Source organism: Bos indicus x Bos taurus, chromosome 14 (genome assembly GCF_003369695.1).
Source record: "Bos indicus x Bos taurus breed Angus x Brahman F1 hybrid chromosome 14, Bos_hybrid_MaternalHap_v2.0, whole genome shotgun sequence".
Taxonomy (NCBI): Eukaryota; Metazoa; Chordata; class Mammalia; order Artiodactyla; family Bovidae; genus Bos; species Bos indicus x Bos taurus.
Genome location: NC_040089.1, coordinates 76,990,442 through 77,007,078, shown reverse-complemented (window position 1 = coordinate 77,007,078; position 16,637 = coordinate 76,990,442). Strand labels below are relative to the sequence as shown.

The 16,637-nt window shown below is 42.1% G+C and overlaps 1 long non-coding RNA gene across 1 annotated transcript in view; it reads right to left on the bottom strand.

Moving 5' to 3' along the window:
- LOC113904449 overlaps positions 1-15,416 on the bottom strand; it is a 30,301-nt gene extending 14,885 nt beyond the window's left edge. Inside the window, exon 1 of the long non-coding RNA XR_003514515.1 lies at positions 15,128-15,416. This is a non-coding gene — a long non-coding RNA (uncharacterized LOC113904449). The remainder of the gene's footprint in view (positions 1-15,127) is intronic.
- Between the last annotated feature and the right edge of the window lie 1,221 nt (positions 15,417-16,637).

Here is a 16,637-nt window from a genome sequence, read left to right as displayed (position 1 = left end):
CTATGGGGTCTCACAGAGTCAGACATGACTGAAGCAACTTAGCAGCAGCAGCAGTGAATATATCAGATGGGGAAACAGTGGAAACAGTGTCAGAGTTTATTTTGGGGGGCTCCAAAATCACTGCAGATGGTGACTGCAGCCATGAAATTAAAAGATGCTTACTCCTTGGAAGAAAAGTCATGACCAACCTAGACAGCATATTCAAAAGCAGAGACATTTCTTTGCCAACAAAGGTCTGTCTAGTCAAGGCTGTGGTTTTTCCAGTGGTCATGTATGGATGTGAGAGTTGGACTGTGAAGGAAGCTGAGTGCCGAAGAATTGATGCTTTTGAACTGTGGTGTTGAAGAAGATTCTTTAGAGTCCCTTGGACTGCAAGGAGATCCAACCAGTCCATTCTGAAGGAGATCAGCCCTGGGATTTCTTTGGAAGGAATGATGCTAAAGCTGAAACTCCAGTACTTTGGCCACCTCATGCAAAGAGTTGACTCATTGGAAAAGACTCTGAAGCTGGGAGGGATTGGGGGCAGGAGGAGAAGGGAACGACAGAGGATGAGATGGCTGGATGGCATCACTGACTTGATGGATGTGAGTCTGAGTGAACTCTGGGAGTTGGTGATGGACAGGGAGGCCTGGCGTGGTGCCATTCATGGGGTTGCAAAGAGTCGGACACAACTGAGCGACTGAACTGAACTGAGTGACTATATAACATCCAGCTGAAGACTAGCAGGGGGGCACTCTTTCTGCCCCCTTCTGATGCCTATGTTAGAAGCTTTCTCTATCTCCTTTATACTTTAATAAAACTTTATTACACAAAAGCTCTGAGCGATCAAGCCTCATCTCTGGCCCTGGATTGAATTCTTTTCCTCTGGAGGCCAAGAATCCCTGTGTCTTTTTGTGGTTCAGCAACAACCTTTCACTATCAATAATAATAATAAAATAATCCATCTCTACGACACTTGAGGTGGTGGATTACCCCAGCTTTTGTTGCCTCTTCTCATACTCTTGGCAACTGGATTCCACCATGGATGAAATGTGAGAGGCAATTTAAGTCAAGTAATTTTTCAATCAGAGTTAATCTTGGTGGACAAATAATACTGTAATTAATGTGTCATGCATTTGTTGTTATCAAAAGAGTCAGTAAGCTGGGGTAAAGGAAGCACTGACTCTGGACTGCCCTACCCTACTTTGTTCAGCTTCCCTCTTCTTGCCTAGCAATTGCACAACATCGGGAAATTTGCTCAGGTTTTCTGAGTACTCATTTTTTTAAATCTGTATAATATGGAGAATAACGTTTATTACAGAAGTTTTGCAAGCATCAAAGCAGATAGTGTTTTTAAAGCAGAACCCCCAATACATAAGAGAAAGACAGTAGATGGAAACTGTTGCCATCTTTTTTATTATTTCAGTGTTCGTTGTGACATGCCCCTTTATAGTTCTCAGCAATAATCGAAAGTTGCATCATGAACAGCTCTACACAGCATCAGTGGTTACTTTGCAGGAAAAGCAAGTTAAAAAAAAAAAAAAAAGCAAGTTAGTTAGCAACTGCATAATAATGAGTAGAAGAATAAAGTCTCTTTGCTAAGTTGTCCCAGAAGCAGAGCCAGAGAGCTGAAGATGGATGTCAGCCTTGAGGCAGGAAGACAACCAGAACACTTGGTAGGAAAAGATCACGGTACTAAAATCTACTATGTATATGAAGTTGCTGTTGTTGCTCAGTCACCCAGTCGTGTCTGGCTCTTGTGAGCCCATGGTCTGCAGCATGCCAGGCCTTCCTGTCCCTCACCATCTCCCAGAGTTTGCCCAAGTTCATGTTCATTGCATCGGCGATGCCTCCAACCATCTCATCCTCTGACTCCCTTCTTCAGCCCTCAATCTTTCCCAGCATCAGGGACTTTTCCAATGAGTCAGCTGTTAGCATCAGAGGATCAAAATACTGGAGCTTCAGCTTCAGCATCAGTCCTTCCAGGGAATATTCAGGGTTGATCTCCCTTAAGATTGACTGGTTTTGTTGTAGCCACGCGTTCCAGGAAACAAACTCACTCAGAAGGACAATGAAGATAGTGGACTGCAGTTTATCACACTGGCGGGCCCAAGGCAGAGTCTCCTCTTAGCCAAGGACCCCGACCAGCATTTGTGAAAGTCTTTTATACCCCATGCATACGTGTCTGAACCCACCACTCCAAATTCCTTGAGACTTACATAAACCAAGGAAAATATAATCCCAGTAACCCCATCATCCACATGCTATGTGCTCATGTGCTCAAACAGTCAAACAATTAGCCAATGATCAATAAACCTGAGGTTACACTCTGATGGATACAGAAAAATGTATGGCCTGTCTCGAGGAAGGGGTGATTAGTGTATGTTTTCTCTTAGGCGATGAGTAACCTAGATATGATCTTCAAGGTTCCCCTGTCTGGAGGGGGTCTTATCCTCCTGTTGTTGCTTTCATGGGCACTAAATACAGAGTTCAGAGTCCATTGGAAAGGTGGCTGAGCATGATCAGCACGAACAGGCCTAAGATGGAGTCCAGGCCCTATGAATTCCTTCTTCAGTTTCATCTCCTTGCTGTCCAAGGGACTTCTGGAGTCTTCTCCAACCTTGCAGTTCAAAGGCATCAGTCCTTTGGTGCTCTGCCTTCTTTACAGTCCAGCTCTCCCAACTGTATGTGACCACTGGGAAGACCATAGCCTTGACTATACAGACCTTTGTCAGGAGAGGAATGTCTCTGCTTTCCAACACACTGTCTAGGTTTGTCATCGCTTTTGATTTCGTGGCTGCAGTCACTGTCCGCTGTAATTTTGGAACCCAAGAAGAGGAAATCTATCACTACTTCCATGTTCCCTTTCTATTGGCCATGCCAAAATGGGGCTGGATGCCATGATCTTGGTTTTTTTAATATTTAGTGTTAAGCCATCTTTTTCACTCTCCTCCTTCACCCTCATCAAGAAGCCCTTTAGTTCCTCTTTGCTTTCTGCCGTTAGAGTGGTATATTAGGTAGAAAGAACTAAAAGGAACATTCTAAGGTCAGCCAACCTTCTGTCTCCATCACCAATCCCTAAGAAAGAACATCAGGGATGATCCATCTTCTTAAAATAAGAAATCATTCAGTGGAAAAAGCTAAGATTTAAAGAGGAAAAGCTGCAAAACACATACCATCCATCTTCCCATCCTATCCCCTGCTCCCAGACTTCAGGCAAACAGTAATTTGCTTTTAGTCACTCTAGTTTAACATGAAATTTTCTAGAATTTTCTATAAATGCAGTCATATAGTATGTACCCTTTTTGACGGGAAGGAGAAGCCTTGTTGTTCAGTCACTAAGTTTTGTCCAACTCTTTGCGACCCCATGGACTGCAGCACACCGGGCTCCCCTGTCCTTCACTATCTAATGGAGCTTGCTCAAATTCACATCCATTGAGTCGATGATGCCATCCAACCACCCAATCCTCTATTGCCCCCTTATTCTCCTGCCCTCAAATCTCTTCAGCATCAGGGTCTTTTCCAGCGAGTCGGCTCTTCACATCAGCTGGCCAAAGTATTGGGCCTTCAGCTTCAGCATCAGTCCTTCCAATGAATATTCAGAGTTGATTGAATAGGGAAGCCCTGGTAGCTAAATGAGTAGGACTGACCCATTTGATCTCCTTGCAGTCCAAGGGACCGTCAAGAGTCTTCTCCAGCACCAGAATTCAAAAACATTAGTTATTTTGTGCTCAGCTTTCTTTATGGTCCAACTCTCACATCCTGGGTTTCCCAGGTGGCTCAGATGTTAAAGTGTCTGCCTGCAATGCAGGAGATCTGGGTTCGATCCTCGGATCAGGAAGATCCCCCGAAGAAGGAAATGGCAACCCACTCCAGTACTCTTGCCTGGAAAATTCCATGGATGCACGAGCCTGGTAGGCTATAGTCCATGGGGTCGCAAAGAGTCAGACATGACTGAATGACTCACATCTGTACATGACTACTGGAAAAATCACTTGCTTAGTCATCTAGTTGTGTCCAGCTCTTTTCGACTCCATGGACTGTAGCCTGCCAGCCTCCTCTGTCCATGGGTTTCTCCAGGCAAAGACACTGGAATAGGTTGCCATTCCTTCTCTAAGAAAAACCATAGCTTTGACTATGTGGATCTTTGTCTGCAAAGTGATACCTCTGCTTTTTATATGCTGTCTAGTTTTATGATAGCTTTTCTTCCAAGGAGCAAGAGCCTTTTAATTTCATGGCTGCAGTCACTATCTGCAGTGATTTTGGAGCCCAAGAAAATAAAATCTGTCAGTGTTTACACTTTTTCCCCATCTATTTGCCATGAAGGGATGGGAGTGGATACCATGATCTTAGTTTTGTTTTGTTATTTTTTTAATGTTGAGTTTTAAGCCAGCTTTTTCACTCTCCTCTTTCACCTTCATCAAGAGGCTCTTTAGTTCTTCTTCAACTTTCTGCCATTAGAGTGGTGTCATCTGCATATCTGAGGTTGTTGAAAGAGAAGGCCTACCCAGAATCTTTCCCCAACTGCTTCGATGTGCTTGAAATTCCATTCCAATTCATTACCCCTTTATTGTGGTTCTTGACTTTTGTTAGCCAAAAATCCCTTTGAAGCCTTAATGGATTCTGTGAGCTAATATCCTAGAAAAAAAAAAATGCACCAATGTACTTTCCTACAAAATGTTGTCTATGGTTTCAGGGCATTTAGAGGAAAGAATTTCCTTTATTTTAAAGATTTTGTAGCTATCAAACGTAAGACTAAGATTCTCTGTTTAATCACATCAAAACTGAACTGATAAAGGTAACCCAAGGCTGTGCAGAGCTGTGCATCCATGTTTTGGGGTGGTGGCTAAAAGGATTTATATCGCTCAATAGGTATTTATCTGTTTTTTTTTTTTTTTTTTTTTAGGGAACACTAGACTCCAGGGCACCAACCTTCCTCTGTTCTCTAGCAGAAAGATTGTCTTTTTCTTCTTCTCCTCATTTCCGTTCACGCTGAGTCGCTTCAGTCGCGTCCTACTCTGCGACCCCATGGACTACAGCCAGTCAGACTCCTCTGTCCATGGGATTCTCCAGGCAAGAATACTGGATTGGGTTGCTATTTCCTCCTCCAATGGATCTTCCTGACCCAGGGATGGAACCCACATCTCCTGCATTGCTGGTGGATGTTTTTTTACCTCTGAGTCACCAGGGAAATCCCTCATTTTTGTACCTGATTTTATGTGTATTTTAAGAGGGAGGATTCTTGTTTTATTTAATATGAAAATCAGAAATGAATTAATTTTAGACTTCTAAAACTTTCAGACTAAATTTTTATACTCCTTTTCTCTCATATTTTTTCTTACTCATTAAAAAAGGAACAAACAACAAAAGCAACTTCTATTAGCAACTGAGAGAGTAATATGATTCTTACATCATTTTCAATAGGTGATTTATCACATGTGGCCTATATAAATGATACTACTTAAATGTTTTGCTGACTATATTGACTATTTAGCTACAGTTTAGATCATTGCCTGGAATACTCCTTACAACTATGGTCCAGAAGTATAATTTAGAGATACTAGTACATTAATGTGATATTACTGGTGTATGTATTTATATGTGTGTACATATAGATCTTTAGTATATATAGCTACTAGGGCTTCCCTAGCACCTCAGTTGGTAAAAAATCTGCCTGCAATGTAGGAGACCTGGATTCAATCCTGGGGTCTGGAAGTTCCTCTGGAGAAGGAAATGGCAACCCACTCCAGTACTCTTGCCTGGAGAATTACCAGGACAGAGGAGCCTGGCGGGCTACAGTCCATGGAATCGCAAAAAGCTGGACACAACTTGCAACTAACTTTCACTTTCACTGTAGTATATATAAGGGTGAGCTTACTCAACCATTTGCATACGTAAATTATCTTGGAAAGTGATGTATGTGTCTACATGGAAAATCACTCTTCAGATTAAAACACTATGTTCTATGTCTCAAAATATTTCATTTTAAGCCTAGATGATAAATCTTATTCTCTCTTCCCTTCAGCAATAATGCCACAACATTATTTATCAAAGGAACAAATATGAAAGAAAAGACATTGCTCTGAAAACAGGATGGATAGACGCCCTAGCTAACTACAAGAGGTACAGTTTCCTAAAGTTCAAACTCCTGAAAAGGGAAATGGAAGACTTAACTCTTGAGAAAGCTTCAGTGAGAGCTTTGATCTCAATTATAGGATGCTGGTGGCTCAGAGGTTAAAGCGTCTGCCTGAGATTCGGGAAACGTGGGTTCGATCCCTCGGTCGGGAAGATCCCCCGGAGAAGGAAATGGCAACCCCCTCCAGTACTCTTGCCTGGAGAATCCCATGGATGGAGGAGCCTGGTAGGCTACAGTCCATGGGGTCGCAAAGAGTCGGACACGACTGAGCGACTTCACTTTCACTTTCATGAATGGAAAGTGCATGTTTAGGTTTACGACTCATAAGGGGATATGAAGTGTTTAATAAAATGTTAAGAAAAGAGTAATGGATGGCTTTGTATGATTAATTTGAGAGAATTATCTATTTTTTTAAAGAACTCAGAAGATTGTCAAGATTGATATGTTACAGGAGATTAAAACAAATGTTACTAGTCATATATGTATTACAGATGAACAACACGGTGTACACAGCAACAGCGTTCCTTACCTGGAAGGCTGGGGTCAGGCTAGGTCCCTCCCTACCTCTGGGCAGTGGCTAGTGGCATAACCCTGCAAGTTCATTTCCTCTCTCTGGACCTCAGCTTGCCTACTCATAAAATGAATTGGACAAATTGGATCATCTCTAAAATACTTTTTGTGTACAATATCTGGCTTCTTAGTTCCTCTTAACTAAGAAATATTCACGCTCCAGTAAGCATATGCAAAATCTTAGCATTGATAGAGATAATTTGTAAATGAATACTAAGAATTAGATAATTAATCATAGGCTTGTTCATTCGACGGCAGGGCATGGTTAAAAAAGGCACACACAAAAAATCAAATTCCAGTCAGCTTTTAGTATATTAGCATGACAAAATTGTAGACATCTAAGAGTAATCTTTATAAGACTAAAATTTCCTAATTCATGTTTTCAAGTTCTTTGCCTGTTGAATGTTTTATTAAACTTAATGAAGAAATTATTTTATATTCTTTAGGCAAATATTCTTGAGGTAATGTAAAATCATCTCAGGAGAATCTAGAGGAGTAAACACATTAGAAAGGGAGAAGGAGAAAGAAAGAGCAAGATAAGGCCCAGTGTGGCAAATGTTATCTCCTGTTCATACTGGAGAGTGGCCTGCTTAAAACAGGAAAGGCAAAATGTCAGCTAGTCCATGAATAAGCCAATAGCTTCAACTACTAAGATATTTTCATTGCTGGGTTCAAATGATATGAGATGTGTTCAGACTACAGCTGTCTCTTTTTTTTCATCAGAGAATCTCTCTTTTTTCCTCCCACTTAGGAAACATATGCCATGGCCAGACCATCTGAGAATGAATATTCTTCTTATTCCTACTCCAGTCTCCTTTTTTTTTCCTAGCTCCTTTTCTGTTGCTTGCAGCCCATGAGGAAAAGGCAGGCTGAGTGGGAGGTGAGGTAAACACTCCTTCCAATGTGGCCCCCTTGAGTCGTCACCCTGCTGATAGCTCCTCCCAGCCGCAGAGGGGTGAGTGAGGTTCTCACTTCACCATTCAGAGCCCCTGCAGTCTGAAGGAAGAGAAGTGGCCAGCCACCTTCTCGGGACTTTTCCCAATTTGGGGCTATTTGGTAGCTACAGTCATACTTTTTTTGCATATGGATATCAATTGAGATGTTATTTAGTAAATACTTGTCTTTAAATGGCTCATTATTTTATTTAAATAATTTTTAAATGATGTTTTAGTAGCCACTTTAGCAAAAACAGGAGTTAAACATAAAAATACACACAATAAAAGCAATACAGTATTATTTAACTTCTGCTCAATACTGTTTCCTGCAGTAATTACAGTTTGATCTGCCCTCTCTGTTAACAAAGAAGATTGCTAAGGTGATAAAGTCTTCTTTACTTGAACCTGAGACATCTTTCCTTGACATAATCAGAAGGAATGGAAGAAAGTTAAGAAAGAATTGCCTCATTTTATGATTCAGAGTTATTTAACACCTTGTGTATAATCATTAATAATCTTTCCATACAAAGCAGAACTAAAAGTAAAACAGAATAGGGTATTTTTTGATGATATCCAAGTAAAAATAAAGGCCATTTATTCTATAAAGACTCATGAATTTCAGACCGACATACTTGAAAGCAATCTAGTCCTCCAGTTTACACAGCATTTACTTTTGCGTCTTTATTAAAAGTCTCCAGAAGATTTTTTAAAATAAAAGCAAAAAGAAAAATCTCTCTTAATAAATACATTATGATTTGGTTTCAGAGAGAGAGCAGTTACCTGAACAATAGGGAATGAAGCAATTGTTTATTTGCATGTCAGATAACATAGGAACAGCTGTCCCCTGGGGCTCCCCAGGTGGCTCAGTGAATCCACCTGCCAAGCAGGAGACATGGGTTCAACCCCTGAGTTGGGAAAATCCTTTGGAGAAGGAAACGGCAACCCACTCCAGTATTCTTGCCTGGAAAATTCCACGGACAGAGGAGCCTGGCAGGCTACAGTCCGTGAGGTCGCAGAGTCAGACACAACTGAGTGACTAAACGACAACCGTCCTTTGTCCTTCTTTAAGAATCATAAACTGAGCATTTACAATGGTTAGGCAAGATGCTCAGTGTTTTACAAACATCTTTGAATCCAATGCGTTTACAATGGGATGGGCAGCATGTTTAGTGGTTTACAGACCTTTGTGAGTTCAGTGAGGTAGGAACGTTGTTATCCACATTTTTGGATGAGGAAACTGGGGTCAAAGAGGAAAACAAACAAGCCCGGGTGACACAAGGAGTCAGACACGACTGAGCACACGGCCAACCAAAGGTAACACGACCGACAGTGGAGAAGGAGGATTCACGCCGGCCTGCCTGGGTTTTCTACATCAGTTATTGGATAAGGAATAGAAGAGTCTAAAAGAATAAGCCAAGATAATTAAAGTTCTTGCTTTTCTCTTTATTTTTAGTTCTTACCTTCTACATGTTGCTGCTGTTTAATCACTAAGCCATGTCTGACTATTTTGTGACCCCAAGCACTGTAGCCAGCCAGGCTCCTCTGTCCATGGGATTTCCGAGGCAAGAATACTGGAGTGGGTTGCCATTTCCTTCTCCAAGCAATCTTTCTGACCCAGAGATCAAACCTCCTATATTGGCAGGGTTCTTTGCCACCAAGGTATCAGAGAAGCCCAGTTTCACTCCTTACTTAGCTCTTAATTTGTTCTGGAATCAAGTCAGGTATAGGGCGCTCTTTATTAGCTTCCAACAGGCACCTTGATATTGTGTTCACTGGCCAGTGGCTTTGAGAAGTCAAATAATAGAAAGTGAGGCTTTGAAGGGCAAGGCCTGTGATTTGGGGCTTGGAACTTGAATATGAAGACAGGACATGTTGACCTTGGTGGTTTGTAGAGGCTTCTAAAGGATAAAAGACTGAGTTTTATACAGTGGACTTTTAATTATAACAACCCATGTAGACAGCTCTAGGCCTTTAGGTGCAGACCATGGGACTTTGACCATGGTGATTCATTGCTATAAACTTTATAGCAGCCTTGCCACCAGTGAGTGACTCTTTTTATAGAGGCAGGTCTGTACCGAGTCTTAACAAAATGGGGGATAAGACTCAGAAAAGCCTCAGGCCTTGGGAAACCTCAGTCATGTGCCAACCCAGGAGCTTGCTTAGCAGAAATTGGCTGTGTGAGGTGAACTGAGAATACATGTGGCTGTCCTTAGCCTTGAACCCTGTCAGTGAGATTAGACCTTCTCTGCACTGGGGGATAGAATTCCATGCACTGTTCCTTGCTGCAAAAGGATGAGTTGCTTGTATACTAGAGCACTAGGGGCTTTTCACAAGAACTCAGCTCTGCTGTCATACTGCAAAAGAGCCATAGACAACACACATATGAAGGAACATGTTTATGAAAACAACTGTGGACCGTCAATTGTTGGCCTCTGCTTCTAATCAGGGCCAGTTAGGGCTTCCCTGGTGGCTCAGACAGTAAAGAATCTCCCTGCCTTGCAGGAGACCCAGGTTCGAGCCCTGCGTTAGGAAGATCCCCTGCAGAAGGGAATGGCAACCTACTCCAGTATTTTTGCCTGGAGAATTCCATGGACAGAGGAGCCTGGAGGGCTACATAGTCCATAGAGTCTCAAACAGACAGACACAATTGAGGGACTAACACTTAATTTAGGTAGCACTGGATTAGCTGTCCCAAACCTCATTTTGCTTTTACATCTGAAAGAGGCAATTCTTGAGTTAATGAGGCTTGCCCACACTCAAGAATTAACTCCAGAAGCACATGCAGTTTCAAGTTGGCTCTGAATTGGTCGGTTACATATGAATTGGTTACTTGTAAATTGGTTGGTTAAACATGCTTGGGGCAGAGTTTTAAGGCTGAAGCGATTCCAAAAGAAGAGGCAGTAGAAAGAGCCACTGTGGCTCAGACCTGAACACGCCTGCTTACTAGAGAAGTGATTTCAAGTCACGGAGTAGGCCCTCCATTTCGTTCAGGAGTTGAGCAATAAAACTATGGGTTCAATGGAAATCGAGAGCTTTTCAAGAGACTGGAGCACGCCTCAATAACACCTAGTAGCTGATGTTACCACAATTGCTGATTTCGAAAGCTTGCAAGAAAGCAGCAATGTCTAAATATGTTAGCCTCCAGAAGAAAATTAAGAATAAATATAGTCGAATTTACCTCCAAGGTACAATAATACATGACGTCAAATCAAATTTACTGAGTACTATTTCCCAGATGAATTTAAATTCAATCATAGATTTTGAGCCACTGGCTCTGGAGTAACTAGCATCCTGGCAAAGCAGAAATCACATTTTTTGTCATCTGTCCTCTCTCACACCGATGTCATGAATACCTGTTAGGATCTTTGACAACACTGAATACAGTGGGTTTTCCCCAGGTTCCAGGGAAAAAATCTTTGCTCAAAATAACTGGCCCAGGGTCCTGAAGACTGGCTTGTTTTCTAAATTTGGTCATTTGGTAAGGCCAGTTCTCAGATAATCTTTTGGGACTCTCAAGTGAAACATGAGGAACTTGGCTTGAGACAGAGTTGCCTGTAGCTACTGAAGCAATCACAGCAATTCCTAGGCATCAAGAACCATCTGGCTGAGACTGAACAGAACTGGAAGTTGGGATGGTTAATGAATTTTGTACTTTAGTTCCTGTGAACTTAATCCACAGGACAAGAAGATTTGATTGTAGACTTGATGCTTTGTACTTTGAATTCTGGGGATTTAATCTTTGGATTTTAATTCCCTTTGGCAATCTGAAAATGAGATTTTTTTAAAATTTATTTATTTTGGCCACCTAATGTGAAGAGCTGACTCATTGGAAAAGACCCTAATGCTGGGAAAGATTGAAGACCAGAGGAGAAGGGGGACACATGTTGAGATGGTTGGAGGGTATCATCAACTCAGCAGGCATGAGTTTGAGTGAACTCTGGGAGATAGCGAAGGACAGGGAAGCCTGGCAGCTGCATCCGTGGGGTTGCGAGGAGGCAGACGTGACTGGGTGGCTGAACAGCAACAAAGTGAAGGACAGTTGCTTTACAACTTTGTGCTGGTTGCTATCATACATCACGAATCAGCCATGGGCTCCTAGGTCACCTCCCTCTTGAACCTCCCCGCCACCCCATCCCACCCCTCTAGGTTGTCACTAAACACCATTTAGAGCTTCCTAAGTCACACGGCAAATTCCCACTGGCTCTCTATTTTGCATATGCAGCAGCAGCAGCCACAGCATACATGTTTCCGTGTTACTCTCTTCATCTGTCCCACCATCTCCTTCCCCACTGTGTCCACAAGCCTGTTCTCTATGTCTGCATCTCTGTTGCTGCCTGCAAACAGGTTCACCAGGACCATCTTTCTAGATTCCATACATATACATTGATCATTGATTTACGATATTTGTTTTTCTCTTTCTGTCTGTCTTCACTCTGTATAATAGGCTGTAGTTTCATCCATTTCATTAGAACTGACTCCACTGTGTTCCTTCTTGTGGATGCGTAATATTCCGCTGTGTATATGAACCACAGCTTCTTTATCCATTCACCTGTCGATGGACATCTAGGTTGCCACCATGCAGTAGCTATTGTAAATGGTGCTTCAGTAAACAACGTGGTACTTGCGTCTTTTTCAATTACGGCTTTCTCGGGGTGTATGTCCAGTAGTTGGATTGTTGGCTCATATAGCAGTTTTATTCTTATGTGTAAAAGAGTGACAATAGAACACTTCCTAACACCAAACACAAAAATAAACCCAAAATGGGATAAAAACATAAATGTAAGACCAGAAACTATAAATCTCTTAGAGAAAAACATAGGCAGGATACTCTATGACATAAAGCACAGAAATATCCTCTATGACCCACCTCCTAGAGTAATAGAAATAAAAACAAAAATAAGCAAATTGGACCTAATTAAACTTAAAAGCTTTTCACAGCAATGGAAACTATAAACAAGGTGAAAAGACAACCTTCAGAATACGAGAAAATAATAGCAAAAAACTGACAAGGATTAATTTCCAAAATATGCAAGCAACTCATGACACTCAACACCAGAAAAAACAAACAACTCAACTCAAAAAATGGACAGAAGATCTAAATAGACATCTCTCCAAAGATGTCCAAAGACGCAGATGGCTAAGAAACACATGAAAAGATGCTCAACATCGCTCATTTTTAGAGAAATGCAAATCAAAACTGCAACGAGGCATCACCTCACACCATCAGAATGCCCATCATCAAAATCTACAAACAATAAATTCTGGAGAGGGTGTGGAGAAAAGACAAGCCTCTTGCCCTGTTGGTGGGAATGTAAGTTGATGCAGCCACTGTGGAGGACGGTTTGAGGATGGGTTTTATTTTCAAATGTAGGGTACTTCATTACTCTCATTTACTGCTGGGTTCTGTGATCGATTCGATGACTCCACCCTGATACTCGCTGCCCACGTAGTTTTAAAGAATGGGACTACTGGTGGAGGCGGGGGTGGAGCTGAGTACTTTCCGCCTGTGTTTTTCTTTTTGTGTAAGGGAAGTGTCATTTCCATTACACTCCTGGCATCTTTGACTTAATTTGATGAGTTTTGGAAGAAAAACTGGACAAGTGGAGTCTGACCCTCTCCCTTCCCTCCTTTTTCTCTTGGGGATAAGCTGGCCTGCGAGTCACACATTCTGCTCAGCAACTCCGTACTGGAAACATTATAGAGTCAATCTTTGCCCCTAAGTAGGGAGGCTGCCCAAGTTTTGCACTGCCCACGCCTTGGGCTTGGTTATATGAATTAACTGCACTGCTGAGATTCCTGAGGCAGAATCATAAAATGAAAAATTGCTGATGACTATTGCTGTCAAGCATTGGAAAAGCAGTGTGGGTGTGTGAAAGCTGTGCTGTTCTGTAACAAAGTATCCATCAGTCAACCTTTTTATGGAATTGTGCAAGAAAGTCAGACGTGGGGACTGATCATGAGAAAGAAGTGATGAGTTTTGCTTGAAATAAGCTGAAATTGAGATACAGTGAGAAATCCAGCAACTGAGAGAGAGATGAAAAAAAGTTAGTATAAGATTTGGGGTCATGGGCATGATTGATATTGGACTCTAGGGTCAGGTGAAAACAACTTAGAAAAGAAAGGGCATAAGGATGCATTGAGAATTACCCTTAAGCAATACAGACAACTTTGGAAAAGGAGGAGAAAAAAGCATCAGTGAAGCACTTCTAGACCATTTACACAGGAGGAAATTGTAATGTTTCCAATAAAAAAAGATGATGGGCGGTAGGGCATGTTTCCAGAAGGAGAGATCGCTGAATACTGTGAGACTGGCAAACAGAATGGATTGAAAATCCATCATTAGGTTCAACACCACGTGGTAAAGTTTTAAGAAAAATGTTGTCAGGGTCATGCTGACATTTTCTTCTTCGTGTTTTGAGATACCAGAAGATATTCGAAGACAAAGGAAATGCAACCTAAGGAGAGTTTCCTAGAAGTTAATGGAAGTGTTAGAACACAGGTTATGTCTCTAATTTTTAATTATTTTTAACAAACCTTCAGAGAAACTGTTCTGAGTAATCATTTTTAGGGAATTATGCAAGAAAGTCAGATGTGTAGATGTCCACATTCCACGTTAGATGTATACATTCTCTTTGAGTTCACTCTTTGCGACCCCATGGACTGTAGCCTACCAGGCTCCTCCCTCCATGGGATTCTCCAGGTAAAAGTACTGGAGTGGGTTGCCATTTCCTTCTCCAGGGAATCTTCCCAACCCAGGGATTGAACCTGGGTCTCCTACATTCCAGGCAGACACTTTAACCTCCGAGCCACCAGGGAAGCCCTAGTTTACCTGAATAGTCCAGTTTGTGCCTCTTGTCCTGGTGTAATTATCGGTGGCACTTTTTCCTCTCAGAAGCATTCTTGGGCTAACGATTAATCATATGGTTCCCCTACTCTTACCTCTGAGTTTCTCTACATTATATTCCAGCGTAAGATTCCTCAGTGCTACATTCTGCCCGACAAATGTAGTTGTCATGGTATTTAAAATCAGTCACAATAAAATAAGTACTATGTATTGGTCAAAATGTGTGCACTTGTAAGAATATTAGAGCTTACTGATTGAGAATCACTGTTCAAGAAAAGTATAAATAAAGGCAGGAGATAGAATGGCAATAGAAATCACAAAGAGGTGACAGTGGCTGGAAACTAATTTAGGACTGCTGCTGCTGCTGCTGCTAAGTCGCTTCAGTTGTGTCCAACTCTGTAGGACCCCATAGACGGCAGCCCACCAGGCTCCCCCGTCCCTGGGATTCTCCAGGCAAGAACACTGGAGTGGGTTGCCATTTCCTTCTCCAATGCATAAAAGTGAAAAGTGAAAGTGAAGTCTAGGAGACCCTAAAACCGAGGCTCACAAAGGAGCCTAAAACCAAAATGCTGACTACCTAAGTTTAAAGAGAAATTTTACAATGGATCACTTTCAAATTCCCTTCTTTAAAAAACATCACCGCAGGTAATAGGTAATACTCACAAACATCACGTTTACTATGTCCATTCCGGCTCAGAAGTGCACTGTGACTCTGTTACTTACACAGCCTTAGCAGGACTTGCCAGGCTGGCAGCACTCAGCTTCAGTCTCCTTTTCTGAATACATCTGCCCCTCATTTAAGCAGTTTGGGCTCCTTTCCCGTATTCATTACCATCACTTGGCTGCATTGCAACAAGGTTTCCTAGCTTCTCTTTGCCTCTTCAGCTTAAAATTTCTGCTCCAAATAATATTTCTCTGCTCTCCTGACTGTGAATCACCTGCAGGATTCCAAATCTGGCTGGTCATCTGGGAGAAATGGAAAATGTTCAAAATAAATGTTCCCAAGCACCATCCTAGACTTTGAGGGTCAATTCGTTGGGAATGGAGTCCAGAAATCTGTGCTTTCTAGGTCAGCCTCGTGTACAGGATTCAAACCACACACTGGCACTTGAGCTCTGCTCCACTATTATTTCTCTTTTATATGTGCTTCCAGGTCACTGTGTTGCTAAATGCAGGGGTCAATTCTGAGTCCTCATCTCTCCTTGACCTTTAAGTTGCATTTGACTGAGTTCGCACTTTGAGATCTCTCTCTCTCTCCCTCTCTGTCAGAGCAATTTCTACATTTTGCTTTATTCCTATTTTGATTTTCCTGCTACCTCACAGATTATTCTTTCTCATTCACTTTTGCTGCTTTCTCCAATTCTCCACACCTCTAAACTTGAAAGAGATCCCAGGCTCACCCATTGGATCCTTCCTCTTTTATACAAAAAATTTATTCCCTAGATGATTTCATCCAGTTGCATTACTTTAAACGCCATCTCTATGCTGCTGCTGCTGCTGCTGCCGCCAAGTCGCTTCAGTCGTGTCCGACTCTGTGTGACCCCATGGACTGCAGCCTACCAGGCTTCTCCGTCCATGGGATTCTCCAGGCAAGAACACTGGAGTGGGTTGCCATTTCCTTCTCCAATTCATGAAAGTGGAAAGTGAAAGTGAAGTCACTCAGTCATGTCTGACTCTTGCTGTCTCTATGCTGACAATTGCCAAATTTATATCTCCAGCTTAGACTCCTTCCCTGAACTCCCAGCTCCTGTGTCCATGACCACCTGGCTGTCTAACAGGCAGCCCGAACCTAACATTACTAAGATGCCAATGTCTCAGTCTACTTCATCTCACGCTTTGCTCAACCTGAAAATTCCAGAGGAGTCTTCGGCATTTCTCTTTTCCACAATTAATCCACCAAAAACCTCCTTTCGGATACACTTTCGAAGCGTACCCAGAAACTGATCACTTCTTACCCATCCTAACTCTATTCCAAGACACATCATCTCTCATCTGGATTATTTCTGTAGCCTCCTAAATGGTTTGCCTGCTTCCACCTTCTCCCCTCTCTCTCATCACTACACAGCAGCCAAAGTAATACTGTTAAAATGGAAGCCAAAAAATTCCCTGGTGGTCCAGTGGCTAGGACTGCAGATTTTCACTGCCAAAGGCCCAGGTTCCATTCCTGGTCAGG